General features: G+C 42.8%; 1 long non-coding RNA gene across 3 annotated transcripts; it reads right to left on the reverse strand.

Annotated features, from left to right (window-relative positions):
- Positions 1–4,251: 4,251 nt before the first annotated feature.
- On the reverse strand, positions 4,252–17,476 carry LOC121066130. 3 transcript variants are annotated; one of them, XR_005817535.1, is made up of 6 exons: positions 17,327–17,476; positions 13,219–13,294; positions 12,231–12,322; positions 7,483–7,552; positions 5,132–5,161; positions 4,252–4,675 (listed from the first exon to the last, which is right to left on the reverse strand). It is a non-coding gene; the product is annotated as an uncharacterized LOC121066130 (long non-coding RNA). The 3 variants fall into 3 exon arrangements; XR_005817533.1 differs by lacking the exon at positions 4,252–4,675 and having other exon boundaries at positions 4,771–7,552; XR_005817534.1 differs by lacking the exons at positions 4,252–4,675; positions 5,132–5,161; positions 7,483–7,552 and adding an exon at positions 7,996–10,918.
- Between the last annotated feature and the right edge of the window lie 2,601 nt (positions 17,477–20,077).

Here is a 20,077-nt window from a genome sequence, read left to right on the forward strand (position 1 = left end):
AGGTATATTTTCACAATGAGAAGCAAACAGCGGTATCATGGGATAACATACTAATCAAATGGATACTTTTTTTGGGGAAAAAAGGCAACAACTTCCAGAATTTCTTAAGAGAAGAAAAGGGAACTGGCTGCTAGGCTCTGGGACCGCATCTTCAATGCAAAATACATTCAAAATAGACAGGCTTTTATTTAACAGCCAAGCTGCAGATACCTATGCAGAATAACTCAGAAAACTGCTAAGTAGCGGGTTGTTCATCTACTTTTGGAATCCTCTATCACTCAATTGTTGCGTTACCTATAATTACTTATGTATAACAATTATACATTATTATTATTACTACTTCTGACAAATGATGGAAAAACAAACAGTACCTTTTGGGTATTCTCACCACATCCAGTTGGAAATAGTTGTTGTATTGTGCAGAGGCTGTTGCTGAACAAAACCAAGGAGCTCAATGTAGATAATCAAAGAAGTTGTCCTCTGCCGGAGGGTTTAACTAAGAATGGTTACAAAACACCACAAACAATAAATTTTAGGTTGTTCATCTGTGAAATTAAGGTTTTTAATTTTCTATAATTTCCTAGATATACAAGCGGACTGGAAAGAACATGAACTTTCGAAATACTTGTGACATTGGTGGTTTAACACAGGGTCAGAATATCATGGGAACAGCCACTTGCACAACTTGACTTCTCCTGCTGGATTCAAACTTTATAGTCTGAACTTTCATGAATAAAAGAGAAAGGCTTACATGAAGAGAAGTTAAAAATATACAGCAGAAAGAAGAACAGGAGATGCAATAAAGAGCACGCACTTAAAAAACAGTCACTTTGAAGCAGAAGCTTTCTTCCTTGTCTAAATTTAAAGAGCCATCCACAAGAAGGCCATGTGAGAAAGAGGACTTGGAAAAAGAAAAAAAAAAAGGAAAAAAGAAAAAAAGAAAAAAAAAAGAAAAAAGAGAAAAAAACAACCCACCAACCATCCCATATAAATGTGGGAACATCAGCAGTTATCAAAGCATTCACAACACAATACTTTTCTGGGGCTGCAAGCTTTCTATCAGCACACTTATGGTTAAGGAGCTGGAGCACATCCAAAAGGCAACAATAAACTTCAGACTGACTTCGCAAATAAATAAAAAGGGGCCAAGGCTGGAGTTTCAGCTACTGACACTAGCTGCACATGGATCACAGTCCCTAGAGACAAGAGATGAAGCAGACACAGCACTGTGACACAACCTCATGAATTGGCACTAGCAGGCAGTGTTTCCAAAATAAAGATGCAGGCAGGAGTCCTATTACCAGAACTATGAGGGAACAGTTTCAAAAGTGACTTCAGAAGGTAATTCTGTGTCATTTGGACTCCAAAGTAACTTGGAAAATGTTATTTCACATCTGTTTACTCCTTCCGGGGGGTCTGACGGCACCTCTTCCAAGTGCCGGCACTGCTGTCAGCTTTCAGAGACAGAAAAAACAGCCACAGTGCCAGGTTTCTGGAGGTTTCTTCCCCATGTAAAGAAGCATAAGGCTTGCTCAGGTGCTCCCTACACAAAGCCTGGGGTGTTTTGAGTCTGCTATTCTTCCCTCCTAGCTGATGTACCAAACTATCTACGTCAGAAAAGAAATACCTTGCAATGGAAAGGGGCTGGTGTGTACCCACATCTCAGTCCACTGTAGATCCAGGCATGGGTGAAGTCAGATGTGAGCCAAGGACCTGAAGTCCTCCTAAGTCTCCCTGTATAAACAGCATGCAGCCATCCATGGTGCGATCATGGCAGCCAGAAAGAGCAGGGCATGCCACCCTCCTGCTGGACCCACTTGGTGGTCAGTGTGCTGGAGGTAGGGCCATATCCTCACTCTGATCCCCCTCTCCATGGCTACTCAAAATGCTTTGGGTTTGCTCATAGAAGTAGGTAGAGGAGACAGGGGATAGGGAAGACTCTGATGTTTGTGGTCATTGTCACAGGCTGCCCATCTCACCAGGAGTGCTCTCTAGATCACCTTGGAGAATTAACACAGCTATGAAACATGCTCGCAAGTGGTTATACACTTCAGGCACCCAGAGCAGTACGTGTCCTTTACTGTGGCTGTTGTTGGTGTTACACAAAATAGCAGCAAATACCCCACAATACAGGAGCCTTGCTTATATGAAGATCACCACCCCTTAGCCAATATAGCCGGGGAAGGACCCACATGAAAAACATGAATTGCCACTGCTTTGCCTAAGAAATTCATCCTCATTTCTGCATTAACTTGGGGAGAGAATGATCCAAGCCACATTGTCACAGCTCAAGAAGTAGTCCTGGGACTAACTACTGTTACAGACCTCTGGAGACCCATTTGGTTTAGGATTTCAACAGGCTTGTTGCCCAAGCACAAACAACCAAAGCTTCACTCTTTCCAGATTCACAACAGCCCTACAGCCCTGTTCTCCCCACGACTTATAAAAGAAAAATGCACGCTTAAGTTCTTTTCTAAAAATCAAGGTAAGAGGCTTAGAGCATTTAAACTTATAAGATCATTTTAAAAAAACCACCGTGCAGTGAATTTTACATTACAGTTCTCATCCTCACACAAAGGAGTTTCTGACAGGTATTTCTGCAAGGAGGAATCCTGTATTAAGTTATCAGATTTTTGAGATCAGGATCGCTCAGACATTGAGGCATCTTACCTACGTATGTTTCAATGCAAAATAGAAATAAAGGACAGGGAATTTACCCAAGACAAGACAAAATAGGGTAATAATATGAAATTCCTCTTCTCACATTCCAGGACATTCCCATGTCTACAATTGCATTATTGTCATCACTTTAGTTGCTGTAGTCTCTGGATTATTGTAGTTACTTAGAACCGAAATAATCAAGAGCATGAAAGAAAAGGAAGTGGCAAAGTCATTGTTTAGGATAGGACTCATGTAAAAGATGAACAATTAATTAACAGTAGGAGGGATGGGAAGAAACAATGGTCTCAATACTCAGTTTTCATGTGTAACAAACCCACTATATGAGACAACTCCACAGATTCAACAAAGACGCTTTACGTTGCAAATAGTTTAGTTATCTTTCTGGTCCTTCTGTTTTATAAATGTATTTGTAAAGCAGGTTTTTAATTACATCATAGTACACAACAACTCCCAGTTATTCATCACAGTACAGTAGATGTACGAAAAAAAACAAACAACCATCAGTTCTTCCTTCAGAAACATGGCATGTTATATTTCCATGTTGTGCACAGTGGTCAGGTAATGCTACTGGCCAAAGCAGAGCAGACAGTATCGACAGCAGCATGAGACTAGAGGCAGTCTGTGGTTTGCATGCCACAAAGAAGTAAAGAGGAAAAAGGAGATTCCTCTCCCTTCTGCTTGAGGGCTCACAAACTGAAGGAATGCATCTCTCAAGCACAGCTAATATATCACGAGGTTTCATGGCTGTAACAATGCACTAAGAAGCAGTATGCCACTGTGTTTTAGACTGAAGTCACATCAAGAGTGAAGTTTGAAAGAAAATTTCTGATTTTTTTTTTTAAAGTATGATGTATTTCACATGACTTGCCTCAGTTTTACAAGAGTTATCAGCTTATTGTTTCAATAAATATGACTATGCATACTACAATTGACACCATCCTTAGAAATCTCTTAGCATCAGTGGCAGTGTTAAAAAGAAGTGGTTTCTAGCTGGTGAAGAACACTGAGACAGGATTGTGATATTCAGCAGTTTCAAAGTCATTTCAAACCACCATTACTGTCAGGAAATAAATAGGAGGATATCATATACAAACTATTAAAACTATTAAAGGCACCTCCCCAGAAGAAAGAAAAAGAGCTTTAAGCCTTCTTGATTACACACAAAAAACAGAGGAAAAGGTTTTTCAGACAGAAAAAAAGACTACAGCAGCATCAAGCACCTGGATTATTATTTAGTGATTTCCGAAGCTTGTGCCAGTCATACTAATAACCAAAAGATAAGATTCTTCAACAGAGCCATCCCAGATCTTAAAAATTAAGGAGACAGTCTGTAATGACAACGTACATATTAAGATGTTTCCCTAATCACTGCCAGTATATTCTATTTCCCAATATAAAGAATACAGCTGCTGAGCTTATTTTTGCAATTTAAATGTTAACTAACGGTATTGCACATTTTTTTCTTTAATTCATATCATTTTTTTGATTTAGTGTGTTCATGTACGGGGGAAAACTTAGCAATTTAACAATAAGGAGATTAATGCTCTGTTTAATGAATAATACACAGAAGCAATTAATACCTGTTGAGATGCTTTTGAGTAATTTTGTAACAAATATACTTTGATCTATCTAGCTTTTATAAACCTCCATATAGGTCTTGTTGAAGCTTTTAAGGGTGAGGAATAATGTCTGGGACTTGAGACAACTTATATTTAGTAAGAATTTATTCACAGAAAGGGTGTTCAGGCATCGGAACAGGCTGCCCTGGAAAGTGGTGGCATCCCCCACCCCCAAGGGCTATTTAAGAGATCTGTGGATGTGGCTCTAAGGGGCATGGTTTAGTGACGGGACTATGTCAATCAGGTTGATGGTTGGACTTGATGGTCTTGAAGGTCTTTTCCAACCACGATGATTCTATGATTCAGACAAGAAACTAGTTTTACATATGGCAATTTGTACCTAATCTGTGCATCCCTGTTCTTCTGTGTTCAGGCTAGGAAGAAAGATAAGCAAAGTTAATTTCCAATAGCAACTAAAGGGAGGAGATTAGTCTTTGTTAAACAAATGTGGCAATTATATATAGCTATTTGTTTATGGCAGCACCTATGACCTAATACATGCTACCTAGACCTCGAAGGTCTAAGGTGATTTTGAGACAAAAAAAACAAAATAAAACACAGCCATGAAGATGTTTCTGAATTTCTCTATTAAATTACACAGCAGAAAGCTTAAAAAAGAATGTCTGAGTTTAATACCACACAATCCAAAACATTTTGACATACAAATACTAATTTTCAGCTCCCTCTGTATGGTGCAAATCACAAAATAATAAAAGTGCAATTTTTATGCACACAAGAAATGGGATTAGCAGAGGCTGTTCCTTTTATTCAGGGATGAAATTTCTCAAGTGTTTTCACCTCTCTTTCTTCCTCCTGTGATTCGGACATACCTTTCAAGAAATACACGTTTGGGTCAAATTCTAAAAACAAACCAGAATAACAGTTATTTTTAGGGATGTTCTCCTTACTCAGAAAGCCAGCGCCTAGCCTGTATAATCACAATGATGATATAGCTGCAGTAAAAACGATGCAGTTTAAGTACAGAAGAATTAAAACCATACATTTCTTTTTTGTTTATTCTGTGAAAAAAAAGATAATGAAATGAACATCTTACATTTCTCACTTCTTGTTTTACTCAGTTAAACATCATAGGGCAGATGTTTTATTTTTATTGTGCTCCCAAAACATTTTAAAATTTTCAAGTACATTAAACACATATTTATCACAACTCTTTAGCCCTACTCAGCACATCTGCACTCCTGTACGTGTTATGGCACTGGCTGGTGCAACACCATAAAGTTGAACATAAAAGATGCATTAGAACTCTGTGTAACATCTGTTTGCTGCTCAATTTTACAATTCACAAGCACAGACAATCAAAACCTCCTATTAGTCTTAGAATTGTAGAACCATAGAATGGGTTGGAAGCGATCTTAAAGATCACTCTGTTCCAATACCCCTGCCATAGGGCAGGGACACCTCCCACCAGATCAGGTTGCCCAAAGCCCCATCCAACCTGGTTGTGAACACCTCCGGGGATGGGGCATCTGGGCAACCTGTCCCAGTACCTCACCACCCTCTTACTAGTATTTCAGCTTGTTGGCATACTCCAGATTTTTACTTAAACAAACAAAAAAATCCAACACACATAAAACCGAACAAAAAACATTTTGCTTGAAAATTACTACAGACCTGACCAGCTATTTGCAAATGTTATTGTAATTGAGTCATTTTTGACACCTTGTTTAAAAACTATAAAAAGCAACACACCACGTAATGGTTACAGTGGGAAAGCTATTTCCAGAAAGCTGCCACTCATTTTGTTTACATGTGAGCCATACCTGTGGCTCATGTGGAGAGACTTACAATTAATGTACATTGATTGATTTCCATTACGTTTACCCACAGTGGGTTGACGTATCAAAAAAAAAAACCATAAAAAAAACAACAACAACCAGTTTGAATTAAAGAACAGAATAACAAAAACAAAAGCAAACACACAAAATAGTAATAAATAGTAAACACATACTAAACATAGACAATTGTTAATTCAATTACATATCTTTTTATGGTATCTTAAACCAGAACTCCATCGGTAGAAGTGCACTCCCCTCCTCACTTTTAATCCAGAGGCTCTCCCAATTTTGCTTTCAATTCTCCATTCACGGAATTCATGTGGTTTTCTGCTTCCCATGGCTTGCTTGTCACCTCTCAGGCAGTCAGGGTCACTCTCAGTTCCACAAGGGGAACCCCATTTTGAACCCAACCATTTGCTTTTCCTCTAGTTCCCTTAAGTTGCTCCACCCTAGAGGAGGGTCTCAGGTCGCTGCTATCTGGCTAAGGCAGCACCAAGGCAAACCTTCCTTTACTACTGCCCCTTGGTGTTTAATCCCCAGTGTTCACCTGTGAGTTTCCAGGGTGAGCCTGTCCCCACTCTGCAAGCCCTCTTCCCATTCAGTCTATGTATGTCTTTTGCCCACAGGTTATCATCTTGCACCTGGGGGATGTGGAAAACATCAAAAGCCTGCTATGAATATATCTGGCAAGAGAATCTCCTGTGGCTTCTGTAGGCGTTTGAACACCACTGCCAATAGATTATTTCCTTCCATGCCATTAATGTAGCCAAGATGGCACTAAAATGAAGGACCCCAAATGGTCCTACCAATAATCTTCAACAATGACAGACATCCGCACAACATCAGGATGTGATACATTTCATTTTAAGATTTTTGTTGAAGAGCAGCCTGTTTCCAACAGGATGCTGTACTAGGCTGGTTTTTAATACCTTGATGGGTAAATCTTGGCTACTCCAGACTCTTACTGTCCAAGGGAAAAACCAAAAAGGACCTGTGCCTTGTTTTGTACAACAAGGTGTCTTCACTGAAACAGCACAGAACTCCCTGAATCCTTTCACAATAGCCAGAACGGATAGAGCCACGTGGTTTGGACATAGGACAACAAAAGCAATGTGCAACACTTCCATGTCAAGAGAAACTTTTAACTGAAACTATGTACCAGTCCATTTCATTTTGCTTTCCTCTTTTATATGATTTTTTTTTTTGAGTTAAAGGAATGCTTCTGGCAAGGTCTGCATGCCTCAGAAAATCAAAACATGAACAAGTTCTAAGACTTCCTAACCCCTTTTTACCATTAACTCTCCCTGAGAGATTAGATGTTCCAGAATCTCATTTCCAACTACTGATTTCAAAAGATACACATTTAAAAACAGAAATGGGAGCACCTCATGAGTTGTTTGGCACGCTGCTCAAAGTCTCCAGTATGCAAACTTTCAGACATTTCTGCGGTTGACTCTGAAAATTAATTTAAGTGAATGATAATTAGAATGATGAAAAAAAAGTGAAGCATGAGCCAATAATCTATCTGTGGAAACCTCACTATCTACATGCTTCAACAGAACGAGGGACTTTCCTTTGCATTCCTCATTCTGATCCCTGCAAAAATAGCAAGACTGGTGGAAACTTCAGTTGTCCATAGCAAACAATTGCAAATAACTTTGGGTTCAGATACTGCAGACATTCTACAAGACTGCAGTTGCTTCCCTACCTCTCAAAATGAAAAAGTCTAGCAATAGGCAAGGCAGCCAACTGCTGTGACTTAGCTGGTGTCTTCCTCTGATGTTTTCCTGCAACAGCTAAGGACCCTATTTGCTAAAATGCAAACTCTTTTACAGAACCAGTAGAGTGGAAAAGACTGGCTGACAGTGAAGATAACGCATGGTTTCAGAGAGTGTGACTTTGTGTAAATGACTTTATTCTATTCAGCTTTCCATCAATACAGAACAAACAAAGCAAGCCCATAAAATATTTTCATGTCCACCCAGTGCGTATCTTGCTTGTAAGATCCTGTAGTTTTAGGTGCATGGACTGATGTAGTCTTGGTTATGATTGAGAATTCTAAGTGATGCTGAAAAAAAAATCTATAACCCTTAATGAAACAGTATTGTATTAAAACCTAACTGTACACTGAACTAAGAAGCTGTAATACACCACTTTCTGCTTTGACGTCACAGTTCCACAAATCTTTAAATGCTATTTGCAGAAAATAAACAAAAAAAATTCTTCTGAAGCTTTATCTTTTAAAGATAACACCATTATTAAAAACTGGGCTTCTCTAAACTCCAGTGTTTTTATCCATACAGATTTCATCACTTTGAAATTACTATGAAGTCCTCATATGGTCCAAACATTCCTGCAAGCTGCACAGCAGAAATCAAAGCTGAGGATACGCAAGTGCAGGGAGCAGGAGGTTCTGAAGGGCAATGAAGCTCCCAGGCTGAGCTTTGACTCAGGCTATCTCTGCCAGCTTGTCGCTGCCACTGAATTCTTTAATAGTTAATGCAGTCATAATGTGTGTGAAAGCACAGTACTAATTATTCCCAGCCTTTTCATTCCTTAAGTACTATCTTCACAATGAAAAGAAAGATTGTTGAGGTTAAGACTTCACCTGAAATTAGTATGACCCTCAAACTTTCAAGAATTTATGTTGAATGTGCATTACCCACACAGAGTTTAACACAAATAGTTTGGGCACAGAGTACAATCTCCCTCTTTCAGTTATCTGACTCATTTTCCTTTTTAACATGCCAGGAACTTAAAATGCTTATTTCAGTAAGGTAAAAAAAAAAAAACACCACACTAACAACTTAAAAACAACTGCTCAATTCATCTTGAATTAGACAATGAATTCTGGAGAATTATTTATGCTATTCAGACAGACCTAACGAGTTCAAAAAAGAAAAAAAAAAAAGCTTTGAGGGGAACAAAACCAAAGCAAACCAACCAACCAACCAACCAACAAAAAAAAAACACCACAAAACTTATTCTAGTCTTTGTTTCTCTGGTGGAGCAGTCACTTTCTAACTGTAGAAACCTGAAAATTGAGGGGACAGTCCAGGGATTTAACAATGCCATTTCACCAGCTCTTAGTTTCTCCTGGCTAGCAAGGACATCAGACAATGTATGCCATAATTTTATACAGACAGCCCTGGAGTCTCCTCCTGTTGAATTATTTATTAGAGAGACTAGTTGTTTGTCAAGACAGATAATGGGGGAAATGTCCTCTGGGAGAAGAAAGATAACAGACATGCTTTTAGCTTTTTTGTTTGTTTGTTTTTTAATAACATCACTTTATATATTCAATAGCATTTTTACTCCTACTTTGAAGTTGAAATACATTTAATAGCTGGTCTTAATAGGTTAAAGAATACTTAGACTGAAAGATCTCAAAAGATGTATTCAATAAACTGAGGAATATTTTTTGGTAAATATTTCTGAAATTATGTGCTTTTGCAAGCCTATCTTTAAGTGCACCATTTTTATTTTTTTTTTGTAGAACTAACAATTTTTAATGAAAAAAAGGTAAGATCCTCACCCTAAAACTTGAATGACAGCACTGAAAGGTAAAAAAGGACACAGGCTCAAAATAGAATTAGAAGCAGCTCTACTTAGAGGTAACATTGCTCATGGCCAGGCATCTCTGAAGCAATGTACTAGTGATGCCATTGACAAGGTCTCAACACCTGCTCCAAATAATACCCCAAATGGGGGTCTCAACCCCCATCAGGACAGTAAAACCCAGCATCACTTTAGATTTGCACCCTTCCCTGCATGACAGAGGGCATCCTGGTATTCCCAAGAGAAGAACACCAAATTGCAAACCCTGCCTGGGCATAAATTCATGTGTGTATTGATCAATGCCTGTGGTAGCTTCCAACTTATGAATGTAACTTATTTTTGTTCTCTAGTGGCCTGATCTGGTTTTGTATGGAGCCAGCGGAAAGAACTCCTGTAAACTTCATTGGCAGTGAAATTAGGTCACAGATGGAAAGATACAGAATTTCTAGCAAATTTTAGAAGCATGGGGAGATACATAGACAAAGACAAGATTATTTCTCACCGTCAGTTGATCAGAAATACCCTTAAAAGTTACATGTTTAATCAAAACTTGTTTAGTCAAAAGGAAGTTTCATGCATGAGGGACATATTATATATAAAATATGATTTAGATAGCACATCAGAGATAGTTATTACCTACATAAACCTTTAATTATGGCACGTATACCTGTAAGTTAGATAGCACTAAATAATTAAATTGTCAAGTGTATTTTTTGTATTTTTTTTTTGGTTTGTTTGTCAATATCACTAAAACACAGTCACAAAAAGGCTGAAAGTAGAAATCATCAATAACTTTCAGCTGGGCTCAGACATAACACACAAATGGAGCTCTAACGTTACAATGCAGATCTAGAAGAAAAAAAAATGTCTCCAGGGGAAAAAATGAGGTGGGTGAGGGGAATGAATGTCATCATCCTGCACCTACTCTCTGGCTATCTTTAAGACACAGGCACATTTATCAGTTGCCTGAAGCAGGAGACTGCCAGAAGCCAACAAGAAATAATGGGAAATATTAGGTGGTGGTTCCAGCTACAGGGGACAGGAGTCATTGGTAGAGATAAGGGTCTCTGGTTCTCCTGCAGGGCAGGAACAGCAGCTCTGGTGCTCTCTGGCTCCCCCTTCCATTTCTCCTATTCCTGCCCCACACTGCTGAGAGGCCGCAGCTACCTCTGATGTCTCTCTCCTCGACCCAGTGGCTAACAAGTGCCATTTCAACTGGAAAAACAGTCCAAGTATGTGCTGGTCTTTAGACTGAGCAGCAGCCTTTGAAAAAAACACACAATACCTAGAGTTTAGTAACTGTAGATAACATTTAACTGTTTTAAAAGACTATAACAGAGCAACCCATTTAGTTATTAAGCTATTCTTGGAAATAGAGAAGTACCGTCATAGCTTATGCTTTTCAGACCCTTATGCTCTCATCAGACCCTCCAAGTCAGAAAGAGCTTGATAAGTCAAAAGAGAGCTTGAAAGCTCTCTTCCCCCCCACACACAAATCCTTCCCAAACCCGACAGTTGCTTGCTGTACTACATTCAGGTTCAGCAAGGTGGTTGGTATACGTTTTGCTTTAAGTCTATGAACTGTCCCATTACAGTCAATGCTTCACTGAAATCTCAGGGACTGAAAGAATCCCCACTTGTTTTTTTCCCTCATCACCCAGACATCACAAAATCCTGATTTAGACAAGGAAGTCCCTGACCATGGTCAGGAGGGAGGATACTTGGGGAAGAGTGAAAAAAGAATGGGGCAGGTGTAGAGCATTTCTCTCCCTCATATGATCTCCAAGCCTCCAGCAGTAAAGAATTTAGGGGCATCCTAAAACAGAGGCTGCATCTAGACCCTCATGTTTAACATCAACTGATGAAAATGTGAGGAACTCTGCAAGTCCCCTCTTGTACAGATCATAAGTTATAAGAAATATTATGTTCTCTAGCATAATTAACATTAGAAGTGTAGTGAATATTTTGATCTTTTCAGTCTGAGCTTGCTTCCTTTCAACTGCATTAGCAAAATCAGCAAACATTTGAAAGCAGCAACCATATAGATCTAGAAATATCTGTCATCCCTAGTATTTGAAAAACCTGAGCCTCTGACAATCATAAGAAAGTACTATGACCACAAATGTTCCTTCAATTCGTTTGTCCAAAACACCACCAACAGTATCACAACTCATGGTACTTTCAAACAGAGAACCCTCAAAGACTTTGCATAGCCTATCAAAGTGGACTCAAGGGAGCTGCAAAATTCAGGGCATTTTCTTAAGCTTTTGGGGAATTGCACTACAGAATAAACATGTAGACCATTTGCAGAAAGGCACTGTGAATACCACTGCATATGTCAAATTCCTCCCTTCCTACAGCTCGACACCTTTTGTGTTCAGACGATGGCGTTAGTGCTGTCTCATCTCTAAAATATGCTCAAAGAATTTAAGAAGTAAGGAGGAGATTAAGAGGATTTTTCCAATTACAGTTTTTGTTTTGCAATAGAGCCAGCTTTTCTTCTCAGGCAAAAAAGTCTAAGGCATAGTTAAAGGGCAGGTGGATTGTATGCATTTCCCACAGACATATAGCTTACCATACATATGCTGCATGCTGGATGAATATTCCATAGTGCTCAGCTTGTGCAAGCTGCTTTCCATTAGCCCAGTGTTTCACTTTATTATCTGCCTAAAAACAGAGATGCAATGTAATTGTCAGATTTTTCTAAAGAAAAACAAAGCAATTCTCCTAATTGAGGCAGCTATTTTTCTTGTGCTTACCTTTCAGAGGTGTTGGCTGACTCTGAGCCCAGCCTTCCTCAATCTTTTTATGAATTGATTTTATATGGAAATAACCCGAGCATTAGAAGTGTTTCTTCTTTAGGTTTTAGGGGAGTTGATATTTCAGTCACTAGCATCTCTATAAGCAGAACATCTTTGAATCCCTGAATGTGTGATTACATCTTTCTACAGGCTCTCCTCTAATACAAAATTGGTGTTCCATTTACAGCAGAGGAACTGAAATGGTTCAAAACTTAAATAGCTGTCACAACTCACCCTACAATAATACAAATAAAACATAAGATCCAGTTTCCAGCACGTTCCTGACCTTCAGCACTAATGTACCTGAAAAATTACCCATCAAGCAAATTACGTAGGAAAGTACCTTCTCAAGATCTTCTAAAGACATATATGAAAAATAAAAGTGATTTTCAGCAAGAACCAGATTGTAACATGACTGTGGGCGAGCAAACAAGCATGTGCATGGGTGGGTGGTATGCAGGGGAGGAGGAGGCTGGAAGCGAGTACAGAAACCCTGCCACTCATCCTTTGCCTTGTATGGCCTGCATAAGGACCTTCTGTAATTTCACCTCCAGCACACGCATGGAGGAGTAAAGAGGAAGAAAGGAAAATATATATCCATGTATCACCCTTACATATTATGACAGTAGGAGTTCCCATGTGAAGGAACAAGCACCATCTGTACCCTACCTCTATACAAAACAGAAAAGGCTTCATCAAAATAAATGCACTTAAGTTTTCAAGGACAGCTGCTGACCATTTAAAATAATTTAGCAAAGATACGTTGTGAGCAAGCAGGCAACACAGCCACAGAGATATCCTTGTGCTGTCACGTTCCACCGTGGAGAGAGACAAGCCACTAGAGAAAAGAAAATAAGAATCACAGAATCGTCTAGGTTGGAAGAGACCTCCAAGATCACCGAGTCCAACCTCTGACCTAACAAGTCCTCCACTAAACCATATCACGAAGTTCAACATCTAAACGTCTCTTACAGACCTCCAGGGATGGTGACTCAACCACTTCCCTGGGCAGCCCATTCCAATGCTTAACAAGCCTTTCAGTAAAGAAGTTCCTCCTAATATCCAAACTAAACCTCCCCTGGTGCAACTTTAGCCCATTCCCCCTCATCCTGTCACCAGGCACATGGGAGAATAGACCAACCCCCACGTCGCTACAGCCTCCTTTAAGGTACCTATAGAGAGTGATAAGGTCACCCCTGAGCCTCCTCTTCTCCAGGCTGAACAACCCCAGCTCCCTCAGCCGCTCCTCATAAGACTTGTTCTCCAGACCCCTCACCAGCTTCGTTGCCCTTCTCTGGGTTCACTCGAGCACCTCCATGTCCTTGTAGTGAGGGGCCCAAAACTGAACACAGTACTCAAGGTGCGGTCTCACCACAGCCGAGTACAGGGGGACAATCTCTTCCCTAGCCCTGCTGCCCACACTGTTTCTTATACAAGCCAGGATGCTGTTGGCCTTCTTGGCCACCTGAGCACACTGCTGGCTCATATGCAGCCAACTATCAACCAATACTCCCAGGTCCTTCTCTGCCAGGCAGCTTTCCAACCACTCATCTCCCAGCCTGTAGCTCTGCTTGGGGTTGTTGTGCCCCAGGTGCAGGACCCAGAACTTGGCCTTGTTGAACTTCATACAGTTGACCTCAGCCCATTGGTCCAGCCTATCCAGATCCTCCTGCAGAGCCTTCCTACCCTCGAACAGATCGAAACGCACCTAACTTGGTGTCCTCTGTAAACTTACTGGGGGTGCACTCAATCCCTTCATCCAGATCATCAATAAAGATATTAAAGAGAACTGGCCCTAATACTGAGCCCTGGGGGACTCCACTAGTAACCGGCCTCCAACTGGATTTGACTCCATTCACCACAACTCTTTGGGCCCAGCTACCCAGCCAGTTTTTAACCCAACGAAACGTACATCAGTCCAAGCCACAAGCATCCAGTTTCTTGAGGAGAATGTTGTGGGAAATGGTGTCAAAAGCCTTACTGAAGGCAAGGTAGACCACATCCACAGCCTTTCCCTCATCCACTAAGCGTGTCACTTTGTCATAGAAGGAGATCAGGTTCGTCAAGCAGGACCTGCCTTTCATAAACCCATGCTGACTGGGCCTGATCGCCTGGTTACCCTGCAAGTGCCACGTGATGACATTCAAGATAATCTGCTCCATGAGCTTCCCTGGCACTGAGGTCAAACTAACAGGCCTATAGTTCCCCGGGTCTACCTTCCGGCCCTTCTTGTAGATGGGCGTCACATTTGCTAGCTGCCAGTTGACTGGGACCTCCCCCAATAGCCAGGACTGCTGATAAATGATGGAAAGCGGCTTGGCCAGCTCCTCCGCCAGTTCCCTCAGTACCCTCGGGTGGATCCCATCCGGCCCCATTGACTTGCGTACATCCAAGTGCTGTAGCAGGTCACCAACTATTTCCTCGTGGATAGTGAGGGCCACATCCTGCTCCCCATCCCCTTCCACCAGCTCAGGGTACTGGGTATCCAGAGAACAACTGGTTTTGCCACTAAAGACTGAGGCAAAGAAGGCATTAAGCACCTCAGCCTTTTCCTCATCTTTTGGAACTAAGTTTCCCACCGCATCCAGTAAAGGATGGAGATTCTCCTTAGTCCTCCTTTTTGTGTTGATGTATTTGTAAAAACATTTTTTGTTATCTTTAACGGCAGTAGCCAGATTGAGCTCCAGATGAGCTTTGGCCTTTCTAATTTTGTCCCTGCACAGCCTCGCAACATCCTTATAGTTCTCCTGAGTGGCCCGCCCTCTTTTCCAAAGATTATAAACCTTCTTTTTTCTCCTAAGCTCGAACCACAACTCTCTGTTCAGCCAGGCTGGTCTTCTTCCGTGCCGGCTTGTCTTTGGGCACATGGGGACAGACCGCTCCTGAGCCATTAAGATTTCCTTCTTGAAGAGCGCCCAGCCTTGCTGGACTCCTCTGCCCTTCAGAACCCCCTCCCAAGGGACTCTGCCAACCAGTGTCCTGAACAGCCCAAAGTCAGCCCTCCGGAAGTCCAAGAGAGTGGTTTTACTGCTACCCTTCCTGACTTCGCCAAGAATAGAGAGCTCTACCATTTCGTGGTCACTCTGCCCAAGACAGCTCCTGACCACCACATCTCCCATCAGTCCTTCCCTGTGAACAGAAGGTCTAGCGGGGCACCTCCCCTGGTAGGCTCACTAACCAGCTGCATCAGGAAGCTATCTTCCACGCTCTCCAGAAGCCTCCTAGACTGCTTTCTCTGGGCTGTGTTGTGCTTCTAGGACATATCTGGGAAGCTGAAGTCCCCCAAGAGAACGAGCGCTGACGATTTTGCAACTTCTGCCAGCTGCCTGTAGAACTCCTCATCCATCACCTCATCCTGGTTTGGCAATCTATAACAGACCCCCACCAGGATGCTTGCCTTGTTGGCCTTCCCGCTGATCCTAACCCATAGGGACTCAACCTTATCATTCCCAGCCTCAAGTTCCACAACATCAAAACACTCTCTATATTAGAGAGCCACACCACCACCCCTTCTGCGCTGCCTGTCCCTTCTGAAGAGCCTATAGCCAGACATTGCAGCACTCCAGTCATGAGAGTGGTCCCACCACATTTCTGTGATGGCGACCAAGTCATAGCTAGCCTGCTGCACGATGGCTTCCAGCTCCTCCTCTTTGTTACCCATGCTGCATGCATTAGTGTGGATGCACTTCAGTTGGGCCATTGCCTTCTCCCCTGGCCTTGCCATTGTTCCCCCGGCACAGCTCCAACAAGCCTTATTTCAGCCCTGTCCCCCTTCTTACCTGGTTTAAAGCCCTCTCAACGAGCCCTGCCAGCTCCTGGGCTAGGATCCATTTTCCCCTTAGAGATAGGGACCCGTCTGCGGCCATCAGGCCGGGTGCCGAGTAAAATGCCCCACGGTCAAAAAAACACAAAATTTCTGTGTTGGCACCAGCCTCTGAGCCACGTGTTTATCAGGTGGGCTTTCCGTGTCCTCTCTGTACCCCTCCCTGCCACTGTAGGGATAGACGAAAACACCACCTGTACTCCCGCTCCATCCACTAACCGTCCCAGTCCCCTAAAGTCCCGTTTGATAGCCTTCAGGCTTCTCTCTTCAATATCATCACTGCCAGCCTGGACTATCAAAAGAGGATAGTAGTCAGAGGGGCGAACCAGGTTGGGAAGCTTTCTGGCAACATCCCTGACCCTGGCCCCAGGGAGGCAGCAGACTTCCCTACGGTAGGGTCAGGCCGACAAATAGGGCCCTCTACTCCCCTGAGAAGGGAGTCGCCTACAACGATTACCCTTCTGTCTTTCTTGGTGGAGGCAGTCTTGAGGCATGGAGTCGACTTCCTCGCCCTAGGCATCCTCCTGGGTAGACTTTCTACCTCATCCTCACCCACCGGTCTCTCAAGCTCCAGGGCCTCAAATCTGTTGTGTAAGGGCACCTGGGAAGGTGGGGCTGGTAGGGGGGGGACATCATCTGTGAGGTCGAGCAGGGACCTGTCTCCATTCCTCCTCAACTCCTAGGTCCCCTCCCTCTGCCCAACAGCGATAGGGCAGGGGGTCCACCCCCATTTGGGGTGTCTTACCCCGGTACCTCTCCTTCAGGCCCTGCAGGGAGGTGCTCCACCAGTCTATCTCCCACTCACACTCCCTGATAGCCCTCAACATCTCTACCTCCTCCTTGAGTTCTGCCACCAGGCGGGCCAGGTCATCCACCTGCTCGCACCTCACACACACAGTCTCTGCCTCCCTCAGATGGCAGCAACAGGCTCAGACACTCCCTGCATCCAGAGACCTGAACTGCCGCATTTTTTGAGCAGGCAGGCAGTCTGGGTGGTTACAGACTTTCTAGAGAGCACTCTGCCTGGTGTAGACCATTGCAGCCTACCTAGTGGTCGACAGCCGTTAGAGGAGTTGTTCGTATGGGCGGGGGGGGCGGAACACTCTGCTCTCCCTGCTTGCCTTGCCTGCGCGAACTGCCACGCCAGCTGCCGTGCCACGCCCTGTACTGCCGCGCCATGCCCTGGTCGCCACGCTCCTGGTCGCTCGCGCTCCCTAGGGGCTGCTTTTGAACGGCTGGGGAGGAGGTGCTGCTGGCTCCGTCGTCAGCCTCCCTCGCAAGAGCTGCCGGGTCCTGGCGGCTCCCTCAAGTGGCCACGATGCTGGAAAAAAAGCCTTGCCTGTCCCGATCCCCCGCTCCGCTGCAGAACGCGTCTGCCCCAGAGTCGATTGCCTCGGCAAGTGCAAGAAAGGCTAAGCACCTGCTTTCTCCCATTTCATTCTTTCAGATCAACACCAGCTGTGCTGTATTGCTTATTTTGCCAGACCTTCATTTGGTTTTACTGCATTCTCACTTGTAACCAACACTGCTCCCCCCCCCCCCCCCCCCGAAGGTCATATAACTTCAGCTTTTCTTAGGGCTAAACAGGGTTATTTTGCTGAAGGAGGGACCAATAAAAAATCACAGAATTTCTCTATTTTTGAAATTTTAATAGCCAAGTTAGGTAGATAGAAAAATGAGGTATCAAACAACAAAACAAAGAAACAAAAACCAACAAAACTGTGTATGTACGCAGGTAAACAAGCTTCTTACCCTCCCTGTATATTTGGATTTTACTTTTTTTTTTTTTTTTTAGCTTTGCTCAAACTTAGAGTGATTACTACCAGCTGTTTACTTCATGCTCAGAGAACACTTCCCCTTTTAACCTAATGACCTCATTCAGAGCTCCTACTATCTTCCTCCACCAGTCTACGTTTCTCAGATTAATGGACATATACTGGAATGCTGTCAATGTAACTGTTTTTTTCTAAAGAGAAGGTTCTCCTCTCCTCTCCTCTCCTCTCCTCTCCTCTCCTCTCCTCTCCTCTCCTCCTCTCCTCTCCTCTCCTCTCCTCTCCTCTCCTCTCCTCTCCTCTCCTCCTCTCATCCTCCTCTCCTCTCCTCTCCTCTCCTCTCCTCTCCTCTCCTCTTCCTCTCCTCTCCTCTCCTCTCCTCTCCTCTCCTCTCCTCTCCTCTCGCTCCTCTCCTCTCCTCCCTCTCCTCTCCTCTCCTCTCCTCTCCTCTCCTCTCCTCTCCTCTCCTCTCCTCTCCTCTCCTCTCCTCTCCTCTCCTCTCCTCTCCTCTCCTCTCCTCTCTCCTCCTCTCCTCTCCTCTCCTCTCCTCTCCTCTCCTCTCCCTCCTCTCCTCTCCTCTCCTCTCCTCTCCTCTCCTCTCCTCTCCTCTCCTCTCCTCTCCTCCTCCTCTCCTCTCCTCTCCTCTCCTCTCCTCTCCTCTCCTCTCCTCTCCTCTCCTCTCCTCTCCTCTCCTCTCCTCGAGTCTCCTCTCCTCGAGTCTCCTCTCCTCTCCTCTCCTCTCCTCTCCTCCTCCTCCTCCTCTCCTCCTCTCCTCTCCTCTCCTCTCCTCTCCTCTCCTCTCCTCTCCTCTCCTCTCCTCTCCTCCTTTCAGGGGTCAAGAAGAATGATTAGCTACAGATGTCTTCCAACAAGGGGGTGATAATGGAAGAGTCTCTCCAGGATGGGGAGAAAAATACATTTGATGTATTACCTGGTACAGCTGAAGTCTAAGTTCATAACACAAATGTCGCACCTGCTTGTGCAGAGGAGTATTTATTATATTGCCAGTGACCAAATAATAGCTGGTGCAGCTGAGATGCTGTTAACAAGCACTTTAATCTCAGTGGTGCCCATTAAAATAGGGCATTCCTTGAAGTGAAATCTTCCCCAGGAAGATCTACTGTTAAATGTACCAACCCTGTTGATAGCTTGTATTTGTTTGAAAAGGAAAAATTTGCTTATTTCCTAGTAAGGAACTGCTACCTTCAACAGCCTGTGCCTGAGGGATTTTTGAGAGATTTTTTTTTTTTTTCTGACAGTTTATGTTAGATCCATTTCTCATGGAGAAATGGACTGAACTTGACTAAAATCTATCAGGCTTATTCTACACTATGTTACAGCAGCTCAGTGCTAACACAGCACATTAATTTCATGCCCAACACAGCAATTGGGTCCTCTCTATTAAACTTAGCTGAAGCTTTTGATGTTTACCATATACAGGCTTGTAACTCTAGTGATCCTATTTAGGTGAAAATTTCTTCTCTCCAAACACAAATACAATTTAATTTACATTCTCATACCCAGAAACATATTCAAGAGTTTTTACCTAGTGCAGATTCTCCCACATTTATATATGCCTACGTAATTACCACTGGAGTTAAAAGAAACTATTATTATTCTATTTCCCTTGATCAACCACTGTATTTGTGGTTTTCTGTCTTTGTATGTAGCTTAAAGGCACTTTCACTGCTAGAAATCTGAGGAAAGTGCTTAAAAATAAGAGATTTCCCCAAATCACTTTTGGTAGAATGCTTGTAAAATATTAAAATTAAATATTAAAAGAGCACAATGAACATATGCCTAAAATCCACCTATACCTCTGTGCAGACCAGCACTACAGCCCCAGAATGCATCTTTAATCTGTCTTTCACTATGGGACATGCAGTTGTCTTACAAATATACTATTTTAAAGCTCAAAAGCAAAAAGTCAATGAGAGAAATCAAGATGTGAAAGAAAAAAATGATTAACAGTTCACAAAAGTCACTTCAGAAGAATGGTAGAGAGAAAATAAAACACCAGCCATTA

The sequence above is a fragment of the Cygnus olor genome, chromosome 2 (assembly GCF_009769625.2).
Source record: "Cygnus olor isolate bCygOlo1 chromosome 2, bCygOlo1.pri.v2, whole genome shotgun sequence".
Classification (NCBI taxonomy): Eukaryota; Metazoa; Chordata; class Aves; order Anseriformes; family Anatidae; genus Cygnus; species Cygnus olor.